An 18,948-nucleotide genomic window follows, 5' to 3' on the forward strand; every position below is an offset into this window, starting at 1 on the left:
TCAAAATCAAAGAACCGGAGAAAATCTCCAAACAAACCCAACGTAACGTGTTGGAGCTGTGGGGGAAAAGAACACTTTCGGATAGATTGTACAAAGCTAAAGAAGAAGCAGAATCATAAATCTGAAGATGATGATTCTATATACACAACAGAAGATGCTGAGGACGTTTTAATCCTTAGTGTGGATAGCCCAACTGAATCCTGGATTTTGGATTCAGGTGCATCGTTCCATTTGTCTCCAAGTAAGGAATTGTTTCGAAATTTCAAATCAGGAAATTTCGGGAAGGTGTATCTTGCCGACAATAAAACCTTGGAGATTGAAGGAAAGGGAGATGTCTCCATACAAACTCCAGCAGGAAATTAATGGACATTACAACATGTCAGATACATTTCTGGTCTCAAGAAGAACCTGATCTCTATTGGTCAGTTGGATAGCACAGGCTATGCAGCAGAGTTTGGAAAGAGTTCTTGAAAGATTGTGAAGGGCGCCATGGTTGTTGCGCGTGGCACAAAATCCGGAACCTTATACACTACTGTAGAGTGTATAAACATGACTGCTGCTGCTGAGAGTGCTTCCAATTCAAGTCTATGGCACAATAGACTTGGACATATGAGCGTCAAAGGAATGAAGATGCTGACTGCGAAAGAAGCTTTAGAAGGCTTAAAATCTGTTGATATGGGTCTTTGTGAGAGCTGCGTTATGGGCAAACAGATACGAGTTAGTTTCACAAAGGCTGCTAGAGAACCGAAGAAAGTGCGGTTGGAAATGGTCCATACAGACGTCTGGGGACCATCTCCAGTTTCATCACTTGGTGGATCAAGGTACTACGTCACCTTCATCGATGACTTCAGCAGGAAGGTATGGGTTTACTTTCTGAAACACAAGTCAGATGTGTTTACCACCTTCAAGAAGTGGAAAGCTGAAGTTGAAAATCAGACCGGCTTGAAGATCAAATGCCTGAGGTCTGACAATGGAGGAGAGTACAACAAATCAGAGTTTATAACATTTTGTGCAGCTGAGGGAATTAGATTAATAAGAACAATTCCCGGTAAGACAAGACAAAATGGTATTGCAGAAAGGATGAACAGAACCTTGAATGAGCGAGCAAGAAGCATGAGAATTCATTCTGGATTGCCAAAGACATTCTGGGCTGATGCTGTGAACACAACAGCATATTTGATTAATAGAGGGCCGTCAGTACCCTTGAAGTTCAAATTGCCCGAAGAAGTATGGACAGGAAAAGAACTCAAGTACTCTCACTTGAGAACCTTTGGCTGTACTGCGTATGTTCATGTTGATCCAGAGAAGAGAGATAAGCTTGATGCTAAGGCTGTGAAATGCTACTTCATAGGCTATGGCTCTGACATGTTCGGGTATAGGTTTTGGGATGAGAAAAATATGAAGATCCTAAGACACTGTGATGTGACCTTTGATGAAAATGTCATGTACAATGACAGAGAGAAGATAAACTCTGAGACTACGAAGCAAGCGGGAGTTGAATTTGAGTGGCAAGAAAATTCACACAGTGATGGTACAACAGAAGCTCAAGAAACTCCTGATCCTATTGCTGAAGAACCAGACGTGGCTGATCCTATTGCTGAAGAACCAGACGTGGAGCAAGTTGCACCTGAGCAGGTGTTGAGAAGATCATCCAGAACTACCAGAGCACCAGATAGATATTCAACCTCATTACATTATCTGTTGCTGACTGACGAAGGAGAACCAGAGTCCTTTGATGAGGCCCTACAAGTGGAAGATTCAACTAAGTGGGAGCAAGCCATGGATGATGAGATGAGCTCACTTGAAAGGAATAATACGTGGGTGCTGACTGAGTTGCCTACAGGAAAGAGAGCTCTATTGAACAAATGGGTGTTCAAAATCAAGGTTGAACCAGATGGCAGAAGGAGGTTTAAGGCTCGGTTAGTAGTTAAAGGATATTCACAAAGAAAAGGCATTGATTATGCTGAGATCTTTTCTTCAGTTGTGAAATTAACTACTATCCGAATTCTACTGAGTATTGTTGCATCGGAGAATTTGCACCTTGAGCAAATGGATGTAAAAACGACATTTTTACATGGAGATCTAGATGAGGAGATCTATATGCAACAACCCGAAGGATTTGCAGCTCCAGTCAAGGAGCACATGGTGTGTAAGCTCAATAAGAGCTTGTATGGACTGAAACAAGCACCGAGACAATGGTACAAGAAGTTTGACTCCTTCATGAGCAAGAGTGGTTTCCACAGAAGTGAAAAGGATCAGTGTTGCTACCTCAAGAAATACACTGATTCTTATGTGTTTCTACTCCTGTATGTGGATGATATACTAATTGCTGGATCAAGTATGAGGGAGATAAACCACCTGAAGGCAAGCTTGTCTTCAGTATTTGAGATGAAAGATTTAGGTGCAGCGAAGCAGATCCTTGGGATGAGGATTTCTCGAGATAGATCTGCTGGCACATTAAATCTATCCCAAGAGCAGTACATTGAGAAGGTGTTGTCCAAATTCAAGATGAATATCGCTAAACCCAGGACTACCCCCTTGGCAAATCATATTAAATTGTCAAAGGGGCAATTTCCCAAGACAGTTGAGGAACATGAGCACATGGCATCAGTTCCGTACGCTTCTGCAGTTGGGAGTTTGATGTATGCTATGGTCTGCACTAGACCTGACATAACACATGCAGTGGGAGTTGTTAGCAAGTACATGGCAAATTCAGGGGAGGAACATTGGGAAGCTGTGAAGTGGCTTCTGAGATATCTGAGAGGTACATCCAATACTACACTTTGTTATGGCAATGACAAAGTAGTTCTGCAAGGTTTTGTGGATGCTGATCTGAGTGGAGATGTAGACTCCAGCAAGAGCACATCTGGGTATATCTACACTATAGATGGAACAGCAGTGAGTTGGATGTCCAAGCTTCAGAAATGCGTTGCTCTTTCATCTACTGAAGTTGAGTACGTGGCCACAGCTGAAGCTGGAAAGGAGATGATATGGATGACAGACTATCTAGAAGAATTAGGCCGGAAGCAGTGCAAGAAGATCCTTTATACAGATAGTCAGAGTGCCATACAGTTGGTGAAAAACCCAGTCTATCATTCAAGGACAAAACACATTAGAAGACGGTACCATTTCACTCGCAGGTTAGTGGAAGAAGGCGATATGTGTTTGGAGAAGATAGAGGGTGCAAAGAATCCAGTAGACATGTTAACAAAATGTGTTGATGTTGGAAAATTAAAGCTATGCAAAGCCCTAATTGGTATGGTGTAGGATCAGTCTCCAAGTTGGAGAATTGTTGAGTTATGGAGTCTGCTCCCTGTATTTATAGCTTGGTCAATGGCTATATCCGGTAAAGCTATATTTGGTAAAGCCATATATGGTGAAGCGGTAAAGCTATATATGGTACATAGCTATATATAGTAGATGGTTAAATCTGGTAAAGCTATATTTAGTAGACTGAACCATATATATATCCCGTCCAGTAAAGCTTTAAAATGCACTTTCTATTCTCTGTACTCTCTTGTTGTACATGCCTGAAATCATCAATAAAAAATCCTTTTAGCCAGAGTTCTCCTTGCAATTCTCTCTATCCTTTTCTTTGTGATCATCTAGATTGAGCGTGTGCGTTGTTGTGCGATCCTAACAACTGGTATCAGAGCTAACGACTGATATCGATCCTAACACTCTGTTGGGGGTGAAGCCGGATACCATGACCACGAAACAGTGGAAGCTCAAGGATCGATAAGCCTTGGGGCTGATCTGGTTGACCCTATCCAGAAACGTTGCGTTCAACATTATCAAGGAGAAGACAACGTCAGGTCTATTGAAGACGCTGTCGAATATGTACGAAAAATCGTCGGCTATGAACAAGGTGTATTTGATGCGGAGATTGTTATGAGTCCTTGTGAGAACTTCGTTATGAGCAAACATAAACGAGTTAGCTTCACAAAGACTGTTAGAGAATTGAAGAAAAGTACCGGAAGAAGCGCGCTGAAACTCCAAAAGGGGGTTGCGTCGCCTGGAAGCGTCGCTGAAGCTCTAGACGGGGTTGCGTCGGCCGGAAGCGTCGCTGAAACTCCAGAGGAGGTTGTGTCGGCTGGAAGCGTCGCTGAAACTCCAGAGGAGATTGCATGGGCCGGAAGACTCTTGCTGAAACACCAGAGGTGAAGCAAGTGGGAGTTGAGGTTGAGTTGCTCAAAGATTCACAGAGTGATGTTGTAGCGGATACTCAAGAAACTCCTGAGACTCTTGCTGAGAAACCAGAGGTGAAGCAAGTGGGAGTTGAGGTTGAGTTGCTGAAATGTTCACATAGTGATGTTGTAGCAGATACTCAAGAAACTCTTGAGACTCATGTTGTTGGCTAGGAACCCGGTCTATCATTCAAAACAAAGAAGGCGATACCATTTCACTTGGAGGTTAGTTGAAGATGGTGATGTGTTTTGAGGAGATAGAGGGTGCAAAGAATCCAGCAAACATGTTGACAAAATGTGTTGATGTTGGAATATTGAGGTTGTGCAAAACCTCAATCGGTATGGTGCAGTGAAGATGCTCATGGTCGTTTGAGAGTGAAATTCTTGGTTGACTAGATTAGTCTCCAAGTGGGAGAATTGTTAGGCTATGGAGCCTGATACTTATTTATAGCTTGGTCACACATATGCGGTGTAAAAATAGAAAGATTAATCCCCAAAAATATATGCATTTACGGGTCTACGCCCTCGTCAGGGACTAGAGTTGAACTATTTTCCCTCTTTCTCTTGTCTGAGATCAAACTATATATCTAACTTCGAATTTCGGGAAGCTTTCCATTTTATTTCTTCGGTAACTTCCCACGTAAGTAGATCCGGAGCAAAGCTCGATAGCGAGATCTCCTGCTAATGTAGTTGATTCAACGGCATTGACTCAGTAATATACTTTCCCCTGGGGATAGACTTTAATTGGTCTTATACTTCAAGACTTGACTTGCTTCAGTAAGGGCCTAGTATCAAAATACTACAGACTATCTTACGGGGATATTTTGCCGGAAGGTCCCAATTCTTGGACTTATTTACCTAGAGGAAGCTCTTTTTCCAGATCTCAATGCTTGGGCTCTGATCAATCTGGAAGGACATCTCACTCTAAATAGAACTATCGGCTGTATACCTACTAGCCAGTAGACCTGTAGGCATGTGGATTAGCAGTCTACTTTTACTAGCTAGCCTGTTGGGAACTAGGTCATTTAAGGGCTATACTTCTGACTAAGGCCTTTCTCATTCTCGCTCAAAGTCAACTCAATCTCCGGTCGTAACTAAGTTCTCAGTCTGAATTTACGATCTGTCACCGAAAGCTGTACGACTGATTTTTGTCCTTTATAAGATTCAGGCGCTAAAAAAGATTTAGTGACTTCTCCCGGGTTGATCCTGGTCGGGATGCTACTGCTTTATTAGTGATCTTGGTCGCATTCTCAATATAGAAATGAAAGTCTCAATCGATCAATCCCACTTTCAATCTTTTCATCTAACTTATGTAATTGAAATCCTTTGTTTTCGATGTAAGGGATATTTAGTGAAAAAGAGAAAGAAAAAAGCTAGCCTCTCTCTTCTCTCTCTATAAGAGCTATTTTCGCCACTTAGAATTATGAGGTGAAACTCTTTTCGACATATGGTTTTGAAGGAAGAACTATTGAGAGACTTATTAAATTATTAAACAGGTGTAGGAAGTTCATTCTGTCTAATTATATGCTTTTTGATGCTTTTTTCCAGTTTTCTTTCTTTTCTTTCCTGTACTCTGCCCTCTTATCGAAAGGGAATCCAGTGACCTAGGTGGGGCAGGCTAGGAAGAGTTAACTACTTACTTCTAACTTGATTTAAGATTGAATCCTAAAGCACTAATTCTTCTTTGAAAAGTTCAGTGGGGAAGCCTGAAGTCAAGACCGCGGTATAGGGCATGATCATAATAATAATAATAATATGCGGGAGTTGGTTGAGATAATCTTCTTTCCGGAACTCAGTCTATCCTGGAAGCATACTCAAGACTGTAAAGCATTGAGCTCAAGTCTTACGAATTCGTCAATGTCTTGAAGAACCTATAGAGAAGTTAACCGATAAGTAATTGAATCAATGGATGGTGCGGGAATAGTTTCAATTAGGCTGAGAATCTCTTATCTGGCATTGCCTCGGATTGGTCTTAGCTTCTACTCCTAGGCCTAAGGCCGGGATTTTTGACTTTCTGACTAGCTTGCATCCCAAGAGGATATCCGTCATTGAAAATATATATAGTCTGAACCCCAATTGGACCATCAACAATAACTAACCAAATATCTGTTAAAAAGAAGTGAAAATGGACTTGAAACTCTCCTTTTTTCTCAAAATCAGGACCAGGAAAGAGACAATGCCCCAGGTAAACTGGAATCACCTCTACGATTTTCATCTTCAGATAATAAGTGGTAAGCGAGAACTGGGAAATGACGAAGTCAAAACAGAAAGTCCGTCCAAGATAGAATAAACTGATCCAGTGCTTTCAAGAAATACATGAATGACCTCCCGAGACTTGACTCCTATTCCTATAATGAGGAGTAACCGGTATTAGTCACTAAAGCGTCACGAGTTTGTGCTTTCAACTCTATCAACTCTATCTCAGATCGTGCTATCCTAATTCAATATCTAGACTCTATACTTCTCGCCTTCTCTGCCTAAGCCCAGATCTGGGAACTGACTATTTCTCTTTCGTCATCAGTTGCAGTCTAATTAGATGCTTTCTCTCGTAACCTCCGCCTGATCTTCTTTCACGGGATGAAATAGTCTGGATATATAGTAATGAGCTCATCCCGCTCTATCTTATCGATCTTCAATCTCAGTCAGAATCATTAGGAGATCGCCTGCTAACTAAATCTAAGATCTAAGCCTACTTAGAAAGGATTTCATTCCGGGATTGAAAAGATTGAAAAATAGGCGTTGATTATAGGTTGAAAAAGTGGTACATTGTCTCCCCCCTTAGAATGCCTTTTTTTTGCACCTTTCCCATTCTTATATCATATGAGTCACAGGCTATCTTTCAATAGCTGGTTTGAATGCAGATATTAGAAGAAGCATATTTCACTGGTATTGGATATAATACATCTTTCCGATGCTTTTGACTGAACTATTGGATTTCGTCATCGGTTGCTTCCTAGGCGGACTTGCCTAGCCCCGTAATCTAATAAAGAAAATACAAGGACAAATTGTTTAAGACCTTATTATCTAAATACTCTCTTTCCAGATGTATGGTAAAAGAAAGAATTAACTGCCTTAAACCAAGAATAAGTCAAACTTATTCAAAGAGTTTTTTCCTCCCGGGAAAGAAGATCTCACACAGATCCGGAATCAAAGGAAACCATTAATTAACTCTCTGAATAAACCTAGGCAGTTAATTTCTCTTTCTTTCGTACAAGCTGAACTCATAAAAGCAATAAAAAATGTGCGTCAATCCCTTAGCCCTATCAGTTCCGTCCCCTTTCACAAGGGGAGATTAAGGAAAGAACTAAGAAACTGGGGGACAAGGACCTTTTCCCTTTTCTTTCACGTAACTCCTTAAAGAGAAAAGAGTTTAGCCTCGGCTTTTCCCCTGGGATTTAATGCAACTATTAAAGATTAACTGGAAGCGGTTTAAGCTCTAGTCGGCTAAGTTGAGGTTCCTGGGTAATTAGATAGTTAGAAAAACCCCTCATTCTTCTCTTCCAGGCCTGTCAGTTTCAAGATAGGGAAGATAGACAAGAATTCTTCAGGTAAGAATGCTTAGTTTCAAGCTATTGATGCTAAAATCTTTATAGTGGAGTTTAGTTAGCTCTGGAAACCAGTCTATCGTCTTTAGAAGATCCTTAGAAAGATCCGGGGAATCTATCCCAATAGCCTTTATCCCCATACAACAGAAGATACAGAGGAAATCAAGTGAGGAAGTAGCGGTTGAATGCCCCTTGGCAAGCAGTTATCTAATTCCCGTAGGAAGAGGAAAGTCAGACTGTAGAATTGCATGTGTAATTCATGTTCATGTTACGGGCGTGCACGAGAAAAGCATGGGTAAGCGAACAAAAGCGAAACCATTACAGGACCTGGAAAGGTTTTTGTTTACTTCTTTTTTCTTTTCTATCTGGACGAAATCGATCGTTAAATGGTACCGACCGTATGCCAGCCTCAATCCATCAATGGTAGTTCGCCAGGCCCGATCTAACTATTTAAAGAAAGGGGAGTTAGCATCAGAAATCCATATTTCCATGGTTTTTTACGCTGCTTTAAAGCTCTGCTACTCTATAGTCAATAGAAGAGGCACTACCTTCCAATGCCGCAGCGGCGTTCTTCCTTACCTGACACCAGGCCAGTCAATCTTCTTTCTTTCTCTGAGATAGTGATTCAAATTTCTTCCTTATTGAACCTACTTGTAGGTGGGTGGGCTATCGCTTAGCAAACGAAATAGGAATTACCACAGCCACAAGCCCTCATAAGCACCAATACACTAGTAATAAGGCATAGAGGTCTAGACTAGCAAATTCGCTGCGCACCTAACGTTGCACTCCTAACCCGCAGGCTAGCTGCTAAACAAAAACTTGCAATAGCAAGAGCAAGTCTTCGCTCTCTCTTCTTCCTCTCTTCTGCTCACTTCACCCACATCCTCGTCTCTATCCAAGCAAGAGCTACAGAGCAACTCTTCACTATTTCACTCTATTTATTACTTCTCCGGAAAATTAGGAAGATAGACAAAATGAGCTCAAACCACCTTCACTAGGCCTTGGGTGACATGCAGGCGATATTGGTCTATTTAATATAGGGAACAAGATCATTCATATCGTAAGGAATCAAACTATTAACCTTACCGGGATGGGTTCTCGCTTTCGAGCAAGAAAGTCTTACCGGGTCCAACCCTTATCCCCAGGAATAAGAAAGATCACGTATTCCACTTCTCGTCCCCTAGAAAACAACAAACAAAAGGCTTCTTCAGGGGACTTCCTGACCAGCGTGTTATTGACCGAGGGACCTCTCCTACTGGTAAGAGTGCGACGAGGCCGTCCTTTAAGTTCAGTTTTAGAATGAACACACGCGTATATGGCTGATTGAGCTGGAAGCACGAGAAGAGCAAGGCTTTTTTTCCACGCTCGCCCATGATCTTTCTCCCTTATCAAAAGAGGGTCGACTGGATATACATGTTTTGTTTTTGTCAAAGACATAGAAGATTGCCCAGATAAATCCGTTACTATATAGAAATAATAGAAATAGAAGAGACGAGAGCCTTAACCACCAACGATAGTGAAAAAGAGGTGCTCGGTGGTAGATTGAAAAAAGAAAAAGAACGGGTGCAAGCGGGGCAGGTGAACTGCCAGTGATCCTGGTGAACCCATTCGAGGATGTCCTTCTCTACATTGACCGGTTTGATATAAAAGAATTGCGATCAAAGCAAGCGCGGGGCATTGTCCCGTCATAGACCCAAAAGTGACGAAGTCTAGTTTAAAGGCATTAAAGCAGATTCTGCAGAGATACTTCCTCAAAGAGCGGAAAGAGTTGGATAATCAACGAAATACCAGAAATGCTACTGCTCAAAGAGATTCGCCAAGTTGAGTTCGTACTTTATAAGCATATGGTTGGGCAGCCTACCCCAGAATAAGGAGATCCTAGCCCATGATTTAGAGAAGGGTTCGCAGCAACTACAAAACTTCTGACAGACGACCCTATTTTATATAGAAGAAGAATAGCGATCAAAGCGGGACATGCGGGAGAGGAAGGAAGGAGTGGTCTTGAACCATACGCGTTTACTTACTGCTTGATGATTTTCCCTCTCGGGAGGAATGAGTGAATGGCTGGACAGAGATCAAGGAAGTGAAAAAACAACCTCATCTGGCTACGACTATTTTGATTTGGACGAGACGCCTACTTCACACGCTTCCAAGGCCCTAAGCTTTTGCAGGGGTAAACGGGGGTTTGGAAGATGGTGTTTGGAAGCAATGGTTTGAAAGGTCCGGAAGCGGGCAAGATCGAGCTATTTCGTTGGATCGAACCTCGGTATAAGCAATGGAAAAAAGAAAGCTGACGATATCCCCTTCTATGGACTAGAATAATGTCTATTTATATGGACCGACTAACGACCACTTATAGGCTAACTCTTTTGCTGATAATCTTTCTAATGGGCTCCTTACGTGTACATGTGAGGAGTGCAATGCTTCATGTTCGAACACTGGCAAAAGGTAGGTCTGATTCTCTATGCTCTTTCTCTCTATCTCGAGCACACAAACTAAAGTCAGGCAGAGTAGGGGGGAAGGGGGTGTCGAGGGGACCAAGGAGATCTTCTTGGTTTTCTTTTGTTGGAGGGAAAGGCTCTTTCTGCTCTTGGAGATGGAATGAGGGATGTAGATCGTAGATGTGCTGATGAACCCATTGATACATACAAAGATACCGAACGGGAATTGCTAGAGAAAGAGGAATAGGGATTGAACCGAGAATGACTTGAGATACCGAACCCAATGCTTTCAGCGATAGAGCGTGCGTAGGGGCTCTGTAATGGATAGCGCGTATGCCGGCATGTGCTCCACCAGCGGGCGGATATTCACTGGTTCGCTGGGAAAGGTGTAAACAAAAGATGCAGAACCAGATCGTCACTGGGGAGAGAGAAGAGACTGGCTAGGCTTGACTAGAATAGTTTGACACATACATAGGATACTTTTTTCCATACCATAGGTGGGTGCCCCGGTCATACATAAAGCGGAGGTAGTTGGCAAGCAGAGGTGTTGGGTATAACTAGCCCAAGGAAGGGGGGCTTTACAAAAGAAGTGATGCGATACAGGTAGCAGAATGGATTACATCTCCAACCCTAGGAAGTAGGGAAGCTCCTACAAAGTAGAATGCCTTAGACGAAGACGACTTGCGCTTTTGGATTACGCTTGAGTCGGATGAAGAGAGAGGGGGGGAGCCCGGAGCAGCCTATGACCCCCCTTTTGGGGCAGTCCAGTCATGTACATTCTTTCCAGAAGTGAATTCGATAAAGTCCTGTCTTACTTCTTGTTTCGGGAGATCCTCTGTCCAGTATTGTTCCATAGGGAGAGGGAACAGATCAACCTGTTTTATTAAAGAATTGATCCTCAATCCTAGTGAGCAGTTGACAAAAGAACTAAAGCCATCCATCCCAAAGCTATCCTACTATTGAGTCTACCACGTGAGAGCGCGAAAGGGTGCCACAAAAGCTATCTATTGCAGCCTCTGGGAAAGGGGTCACGCCCGACCTAGACACACAAGTCTGACGAATCAAAATACTACTAATACTAACCAACGGGAGATCCCGGTTAAGTCTTAGTCGAAAAATTGAACAAATCTGCCTTTTGCTATCCTTTTTACCCTAGTAAGGTCTTATTATCGCTTAGCGCTTGTGCGTCAGTAGAGCCTAACGAAGAGTCGTTTAAAGACCTTTTCAAAAACTACATTCTATTTGTAGAGGGTGGGTATCACGCTCAATAGAACCATACTCAATAGGAGAAGAAAGAGGAACTATAGATCGAGAAAGTCACATTAGCTACACTAGCCCGGACACACCTTTTTTTGTTAACCTATTTTGACCAGATCGGTCACCTCTTCGCCCTACGGGTCTCAGGGCTTCGCCCCTCTCCCTCTCGGTCTCACGGCTTCGCCCCTTTACAGTTCAATCCGGTTAGTTAGGTAATATTGTCAAAGAAGAAGAATCAGATATTCTATTCCTTTACAGGAGAGAGAGTAAATCAAAGAAAGAAGGGAGACGAAAGCAAGACAACAAGACAAGATTCATTCTCCGGATCCTGTAAAGACCATTTCTGATTTTTTCTATCCTCCCCCGTATTTTTGGGGATAAAAGAGAGTCAAGGTAATTAATAAGTCAAGACTATCGAAGAAGAAATGAGAGTTCACTGTCAGTAAATTCTCAAGATTCCTTCAAACACTCTTTCACTCGGTCTCGCTCTTTCACCCCTCAGCCCCCTATCACAACAAGGCAGAGCTAACCCAACTACTGTTCTCTAAAAGGCCTGCCTATTCTATTTCTATTATAGTCAAGCTTGGAGAACAAACATAGTACTAGGGCTTATTAGATGAACATGATTGGTGAAGGGGGCCTAAGTGTTAGGATCGCACAACAACGCACACGCTCGATCTAGATGATCACAAAGAAAAGGATAGAGAGAATTGCAAGAAGAACTCTGGCTAAAAGAATTTTTTATTGATGACTTCAGACATGTACAACAAGAGAGTACAGAGAATAGAAAGTACATTTCAAAGCTTTACTGGACGGGATATATATATGGTTCAATCTACTAAATATAGCTTTACCAGATTTAACCATCTACTATATATAGATATGTACCATATATAGCTTTACCGGATATAGCTTCACCATATATGGCTTTACCAAATATAGCTTTACCGGATATAGCCATTGACCAAGCTATAAATACAGGGAGCAGACTCCATAACTCAACAATTCTCCCACTTGGAGACTGATCCTACACCATACGAATTAGGGCTTTGCATAGCTTTAATTTTCCAACATCAACACATTTTGTCAACATGTCTGCTGGATTCTTTGCACCCTCTATCTTTTCCAAACACATATCGCCTTCTTCCACTAACCTGCGAGTGAAATGGTACAATCTTCTAATGTGTTTTGTCCTTGAATGATAGACTGGGTTTTTCACCAACTGTATGGCACTCTGATTATCTGTATAAAGAATCTTCTTGCACTGCTTCCGGCCTAATTCTTCTAGATAGTCTGTCATCCATATCATCTCCTTTCCAGCTTCAGCTATGGCCACGTACTCAGCTTGAGTAGATGAAAGAGCAACGCATTTATGAAGCTTGGACATCCAACTCACTGCTTGGATATCCTTTAGTACTCGCCATAAGTACTGCAATAGTTAGAAGTATGCTTCATTCTCAGAAAATATATCATTAATCAAGTAAGTAGAGCAACCTTGAACCCATACCCTTGAGGACCTGATCCCCCTTTATAGAGAGAAAATAGAATAAGAAAGAATCAATCTAGCGCCAAGCTAAGGGCGATGAGAAGTGCACAGAGAGAGTTTTCAAGTCAAGATAAGATGGGCTTAGGAAGGCATTACCGCTGAAGGGGCTTATCTTACTACAACTGGCTGACAAAATGGAGAAGGACTACACTGGAACTTAGAGGGATTCTGCTGGCCTGGTAAGAGATTACAAAAGTGGTTTACCAACCTGCTCCAGATTCTATTTTCCACTGAATCTTTTGCTCCTATCCCCTGTCTATTTTTTGGGAGATTTTCCTATCCTCTGTCTATTTTTTGGGTGAAAAACGAAACAAAAGAAGCATGAACCTCGGCTTCTCTCCCCTTCCCCTATTTCTTCCTTCAAACACTTGGTAATGAAGTAGCTCTTTGCTTTCCTTTGATTCAGCTTGAAAGACGAAACTCAAGATGAATGAGAGTGAACCGATATTCCCTGAACTACTTCCCCTGAACCTTCAAAGACAGTAAACAAGGTGGCTTCGCTTCTTTCCTTTACATGAGAGTCAATTCATTCATTCAATCCTACACCTATCTATCTTTTACTGTGTTTGGAATCAAAGAAAGAGATTTTGAAAGGGCTCATAGTGACTTGGAATAACCGTTCGTTTCTCTGTGGCGCGAAAGGGAAATAGATAGCCATTTTTGCCTATAGAACGTCTACAAACAAGATGATTGAATCGTCAATATCGCCAGATTCCTGTGTGTGTACCAAGTCAATATGAAAATGAAAGAAAAAAGATCTACTGTTCTAATTTCATGCTTATCGGATTTTAACTGCTTACTTATGCCTTACCATGACGTTCGTTACTCTACCACTTAGTGAAAAAGGCCTATTTGTTTGATTCAATTTCTGACTGAATAAGCCACTAGCCACGATGAGTTGCGTCTCTATAATTATTAGAAATGAGAAGAATGTACATAAATGGGTCTTATCCACTCGCTGATTTAGGAACGAAAAAGAGGATTGATTACTCGCTGATTTAAATGGATGAGCCCCACCCTAATTCATTTGATGGAGACATGTACACCCTTGAATATAGATCCATTCACCGAATCATTGATAAAGCAGCAATTCGACTTGGCGAGAAAAAGAATTCTAACAAGAACTTGTGGATCCCTATCCCTCTCTTCCCCAGATTTCCTACCTTCCCTTTTCCTTGAATGAATTTCTTGGCTTAGTGTGAGATCGAAATATACACCTACCTAACCTAATCTTACCAATGAGATTAAGTATGAGAGAGTTTCATCCCGTTCGTTTATAGCATATGGCAAACCAATAACTTCCCGAAGGGTACTAGCCTTCGTATGATTTAAATCAAAGAATTGATATATAGAATTCTATGGAATAATGCAAGACAGAAAACTCCTTCGAATTGCATCATATTAGTCGATTCTATTTATATTGACAATTTCAAAAAACTATTCATACTCTTTCTTCTCATAGATAGTATTATGGCAGTCGAGCAAGTATGCCCCCATCGTCTAGTGGTTCAGGACATCTCTCAGGAGGCAGCGGGGATTCGCCTTCCCCTGTCTGTGGGTAGGGTACTACGAAGTGGATCATGGATTATGAATAAGCTTGGAATGGATTCTTCTCGGGTCGATGCGAGAGCGGTTAATGGGGACGGACTGTAAACGGCAATATGTCTACGCTGGTTCAAATCAAGCTCGGCCCACTAATTCGCGTATCCCACCATAAAATGATATGTTCCATTTGTCCTTCGCCAGAACTGCTGGATATGAAGGAAGGAATAGTAACCCCTCCCTCTTTTTTTATTGATTGCCAGATAGATGGATTATCAATCAATTTGACAATAAGGACTATGAATCCATGCTCCTCTTACTAAAGTAACTGTCTCATAGCATATCAATCTATTCCTCGCGTCTCTGTCTGGTAAAATATGCCAATTCGAATAAAAAATCTACATGGAAAGGGTTGTTTGAAGGAAATGAAATCAACAACATGTACACTTGATTTCCCCGGGATTGTAGTTCAATTGGTCAAAGCCCTGTCAAGGCGGAAGCTGTGGGTTCGAGCCCCGTCAGTCAGTCTCGATGGATCCAAATCCAATAAAAACTAATAGGGCAATTTCCATTTCTTCAACGAGTCTTGATTGATGGGAGAAAGCCATATGTGCCATACCGCAATTATTAGTAGCATCATATTCCCGATTCGAATGAATACCGTACTGGGTCTAGTTGATTACGCTCGATTTAGCTAATGGAATCGAGTACTATACGTTCCCGGGAAGCACATACACAAAGGGAATTTATACGATACACAAAAAGGAAGGAGTGACGTCAACTCTGATCTAACTTTTAGTCTGAAAGCAAGCAAGCAAAATATATACGTTCCGTTCAGGCTCCGATTTTGTGTAACCTCAATTAGTCAGTCAATTGAATTACTAAACTACTTGGAATTAGAAATAATCTATCTCATTCTAATCTCACACTAAACTTTTGATATATACGTTCCACTACTAATGAAAGGAAAGAGGATATTAATACAAACAAGGAAGGATCCCCATCTATCTCTCTTAGTGAGGGAATTCATCATTTTAGAAAGTTTCCGTTTCTTCTTTCATTCTTTTTTTTGAAGAAGATTTGATCAGTACACAAAAAGGGGTGACGTTAGAACCTACCTCCTTTTCCTTTTTAGAATTGAGCAGTGTGTGTTTGCTTGAGTTTGTTTATAAACTGAGGGTAGAGGTAGTTAGTCTGCTGAGACTGAATCAGCTAATTGCATTGGACAAGAGGGAAGTAGATTAGAGAAAAGAAAGAATGCAACAAATGAGAAAGAAATGGCTGAGATGATCTTCCTATCAAAACTGAAACGATGAGATTATGGAAGTCTCTATTCTCGCATTTATTGCTACTGCACTGTTCATTCTAGTTCCTACCCCCTTTGAATAGACGTCAAAAGAGTCAAAGTGCTGAATTTGAATTCATCTTCCCTTTCTATAGGGATATCATATCAATTACATATATGCCATGTTCGTTCATGAAATATCCATCGTGGCCCAACTCTTTGCTTCATAATTCATGGTGATTCCTTCCAATGAATCGGAAATGAAATAATCGAAAGGCCACTAATCCCTTCCTTCCTTCTTTTAGAATGATAAAGAAGTAATTGATTGAGCACAGATGATCCAGGGGTTCGGTTCCGTAGGCAGCACTTTTTCTCTTCGGATTTCTGTCAAAGAATTAGTAAACCCCATCTTTCCCGTTTGAACCATGATATGAAATGAGTTCGATAAAACAAGCAAGCAGAAATCCTAAAGACTAACTAAGAATAAGAAAGAAATCAAACAAGTGGGAAGCACGTAATATTTGGGGGTCTACCCCGAGGTACTATTATGCGGAGTATCTCATTGGACAACCACTATGTCTATCTTCTTTGTTTGGTGTCGCAAGTATGTATCCCACTTCAAAACGGATAATCGGAAGGAATTCCTTTTGCGTTTTTTACTGTAAAAAGAAAAGAGAAAAAGTGTTGCAAAATGATCCATCAAATAAACCAACCAAAAACAATTGATACAGTTTGATTCTTAGTAGTACTTCTCGAGTCCACTTCTTCCCCATACTCCGAGTGAAAGAGAAAATCGAAAGACTACCCTGAAAGCAGCCGAGACTTACCATATCCATGTGAATTCTGTCCCTATCTCTCAGAAAAGAATTATTCCTTATTCTGGACTAATTATAGTAGAATCACTAGCGCATAGTCAAAAAGGGATTTGAACACAACACCATTGATGAAACAATCCCCAAAATCGAATTAGAACTATTAATTAGTAGAGTATAATCGACAAAATGAAGTAGAAAGAAAAGAGGCGGGGCAGAGAACCTCTTGGAAGTCTCAAAGGAGTGTTAGTCCCATACCATCTAGGTAGGAATAATAAGACCTAGCCTTTCTTTTGTTGTCCTGAATTACATGAAAAAATGAGTGTATAAAAAGAGTCAATCAACATGGATCACTATCTATCGCATACGCTAACTATTATTCCTTTCTCATTTGAGATAATCTTTACTGTCTCCCCCTGCCCCCCTATTCATAGAGACAATCAGGAGATGAGATGAGCTATTACATGCTAGAGCTTATCGAAAAGAAGGAAGTTGTGTGTTCCTTTCCTTTAAGATTGATTCTAATAACAAAAAGAGCCAATGACTGCTCGAGCACTCAGATACTTTCATGAGTCCATATATAAAGTATCTTCCTCCTTTCTGTAACTCAAAATGAAATGAGATTCCCTACCCCCTAATTCAAGACCCAATCAGTCCCCATTCGGAGTCGAGGGGTTATCATATCCAAATTGAACGATGTTGCATGACATTACTCTACTAACACTGAATTCTTGAAACGAAACCTAGACGCAAGGATGTGTATAGCATTTTACCGAACCCCTAAGGATGCTTAGAATCAAGCAAATCGAAAGAGGCTTGCTTTGTTTTGTTTTGTCTTCTCTCTCCTTCTCCGGTAAACAAATGCTAAAGATAAGGTTATATCAGCAAAATAGCGGAAAGTCTTTCCATTCTTTTGTTTGTTGATGAGGCGACACCCGGATTTGAACTGGGGAAAAGGGGATTTGCAGTCCCCCGCCTTACCGCTCGGCCATGCCGCCAAAAGACTACTAAATCTTGGATTGGCCCTATCTCTTCGATTGATAGTATCTTCCACAATATTGAAACCTAAAAACGGAACTTGACTTTTTCTATTGCCAAAAGGATTTTCAGTCACAAAAGCTAAAATGAAGGAGACAGACAAATGGGAACCGTTCACTTTCACTATTGACTGTGCTGTTCATTCCTAAATGATTCTTGGATTCAAAGGGAAGGAAAATTAGGTAGGGTTCCCTAATGATATCAGAAAACAATCCCCGATACATAACTAATCATTACTAATCCATCCGTATTGATTCGTTTCCATAACCATAAAAGAGAATCCTTCTTAATGAAAATGAGAATAGCGATTATTAGTGTAACCCCCAGAGCATAAATTCTGATTATTACAATTAGCTAAATCGGGTATCTTAATAAGATGCTTATAGGAAATGTTCAGAATGCCATTTTGAGAATCCTTTTTCTATTATAAATGGGAAATCAACAAAATGCTTGGTTGCGGGTGGAAATGAGAGAATGTCGACAATGCCTAGCTGGGTTTAATCAGATAGATACAATTTGAAGTTCAGTTGTAGGTTCATTGATCATGGCTTAACGGAAGAACTTTCTAAGTTGCCCAAAATGGAATTTCCATTATTTGCAGAAACATAGAAATTGTTAGAACCATTGATAAAAGAAAGAGATGCTGGCTACTCATCCATCACTCACATATTCCTCTGAATTATACGTATCCGCAGGATGAATTTGGAAAACCTGGAGGGATAGGCAAGAACAAATCATTTTGATTGGAAACATTCCTCTAATTCATTCATTCCCTGGGAACTTCTATAGTCAGACTATACAGAATCGGGATCAGTCACATATTGCAAAGCCACGCTGGTATCTATTGCCGGGCAGAATTGGACCATAACGGAATTTCAGTCTATACCCACCACACCATAATATCTTATTGGGGAGGATAGAATGAGAGAGTGATCAAAAGCAAGGATATGGGCTCGGCTCGGGGGAGTAGGAAACAAAAAATATCTATTCTAGTTCTATCATCAGCTATGGGTTCGAATCTAAGAGAAATTCTCGAGAATGTTTGCTACCCGGAAATTGTTTGGTCTTTCCTGACTCACTCGAATAAGGAGAACAAACAAATGGAATGGGATCAGCGGAGATCCGGTATTTTCTTCATCCTTAAGTAAGGAATTACAAAAGAAATTCTTTCAACAAGGATTGGTCGACGAAATCAGAACCAGAGACTGAATCTTGATATACCTTATAAAACAATACATTTTTCTTACCGCCGGATATATTGTATTGGCAGCTGCAGATCATTTGATTGGACTGAA

The 18,948-nt window shown here is 41.0% G+C and overlaps 1 non-coding gene across 1 annotated transcript; it reads right to left on the minus strand.

The window, feature by feature from the left end:
- Nucleotides 1-17,541: 17,541 nt before the first annotated feature.
- TRNAC-GCA (transfer RNA cysteine (anticodon GCA)) lies at nucleotides 17,542-17,613 on the minus strand. The gene has a single exon. It is a non-coding gene; the product is annotated as a tRNA-Cys (tRNA).
- Nucleotides 17,614-18,948: the final 1,335 nt, after the last annotated feature.

This window comes from Cucurbita pepo, chromosome 10 (genome assembly GCF_057944985.1).
Source record: "Cucurbita pepo subsp. pepo isolate OVF chromosome 10, ASM5794498v1, whole genome shotgun sequence".
NCBI classification, from domain to species: domain Eukaryota; kingdom Viridiplantae; phylum Streptophyta; class Magnoliopsida; order Cucurbitales; family Cucurbitaceae; genus Cucurbita; species Cucurbita pepo.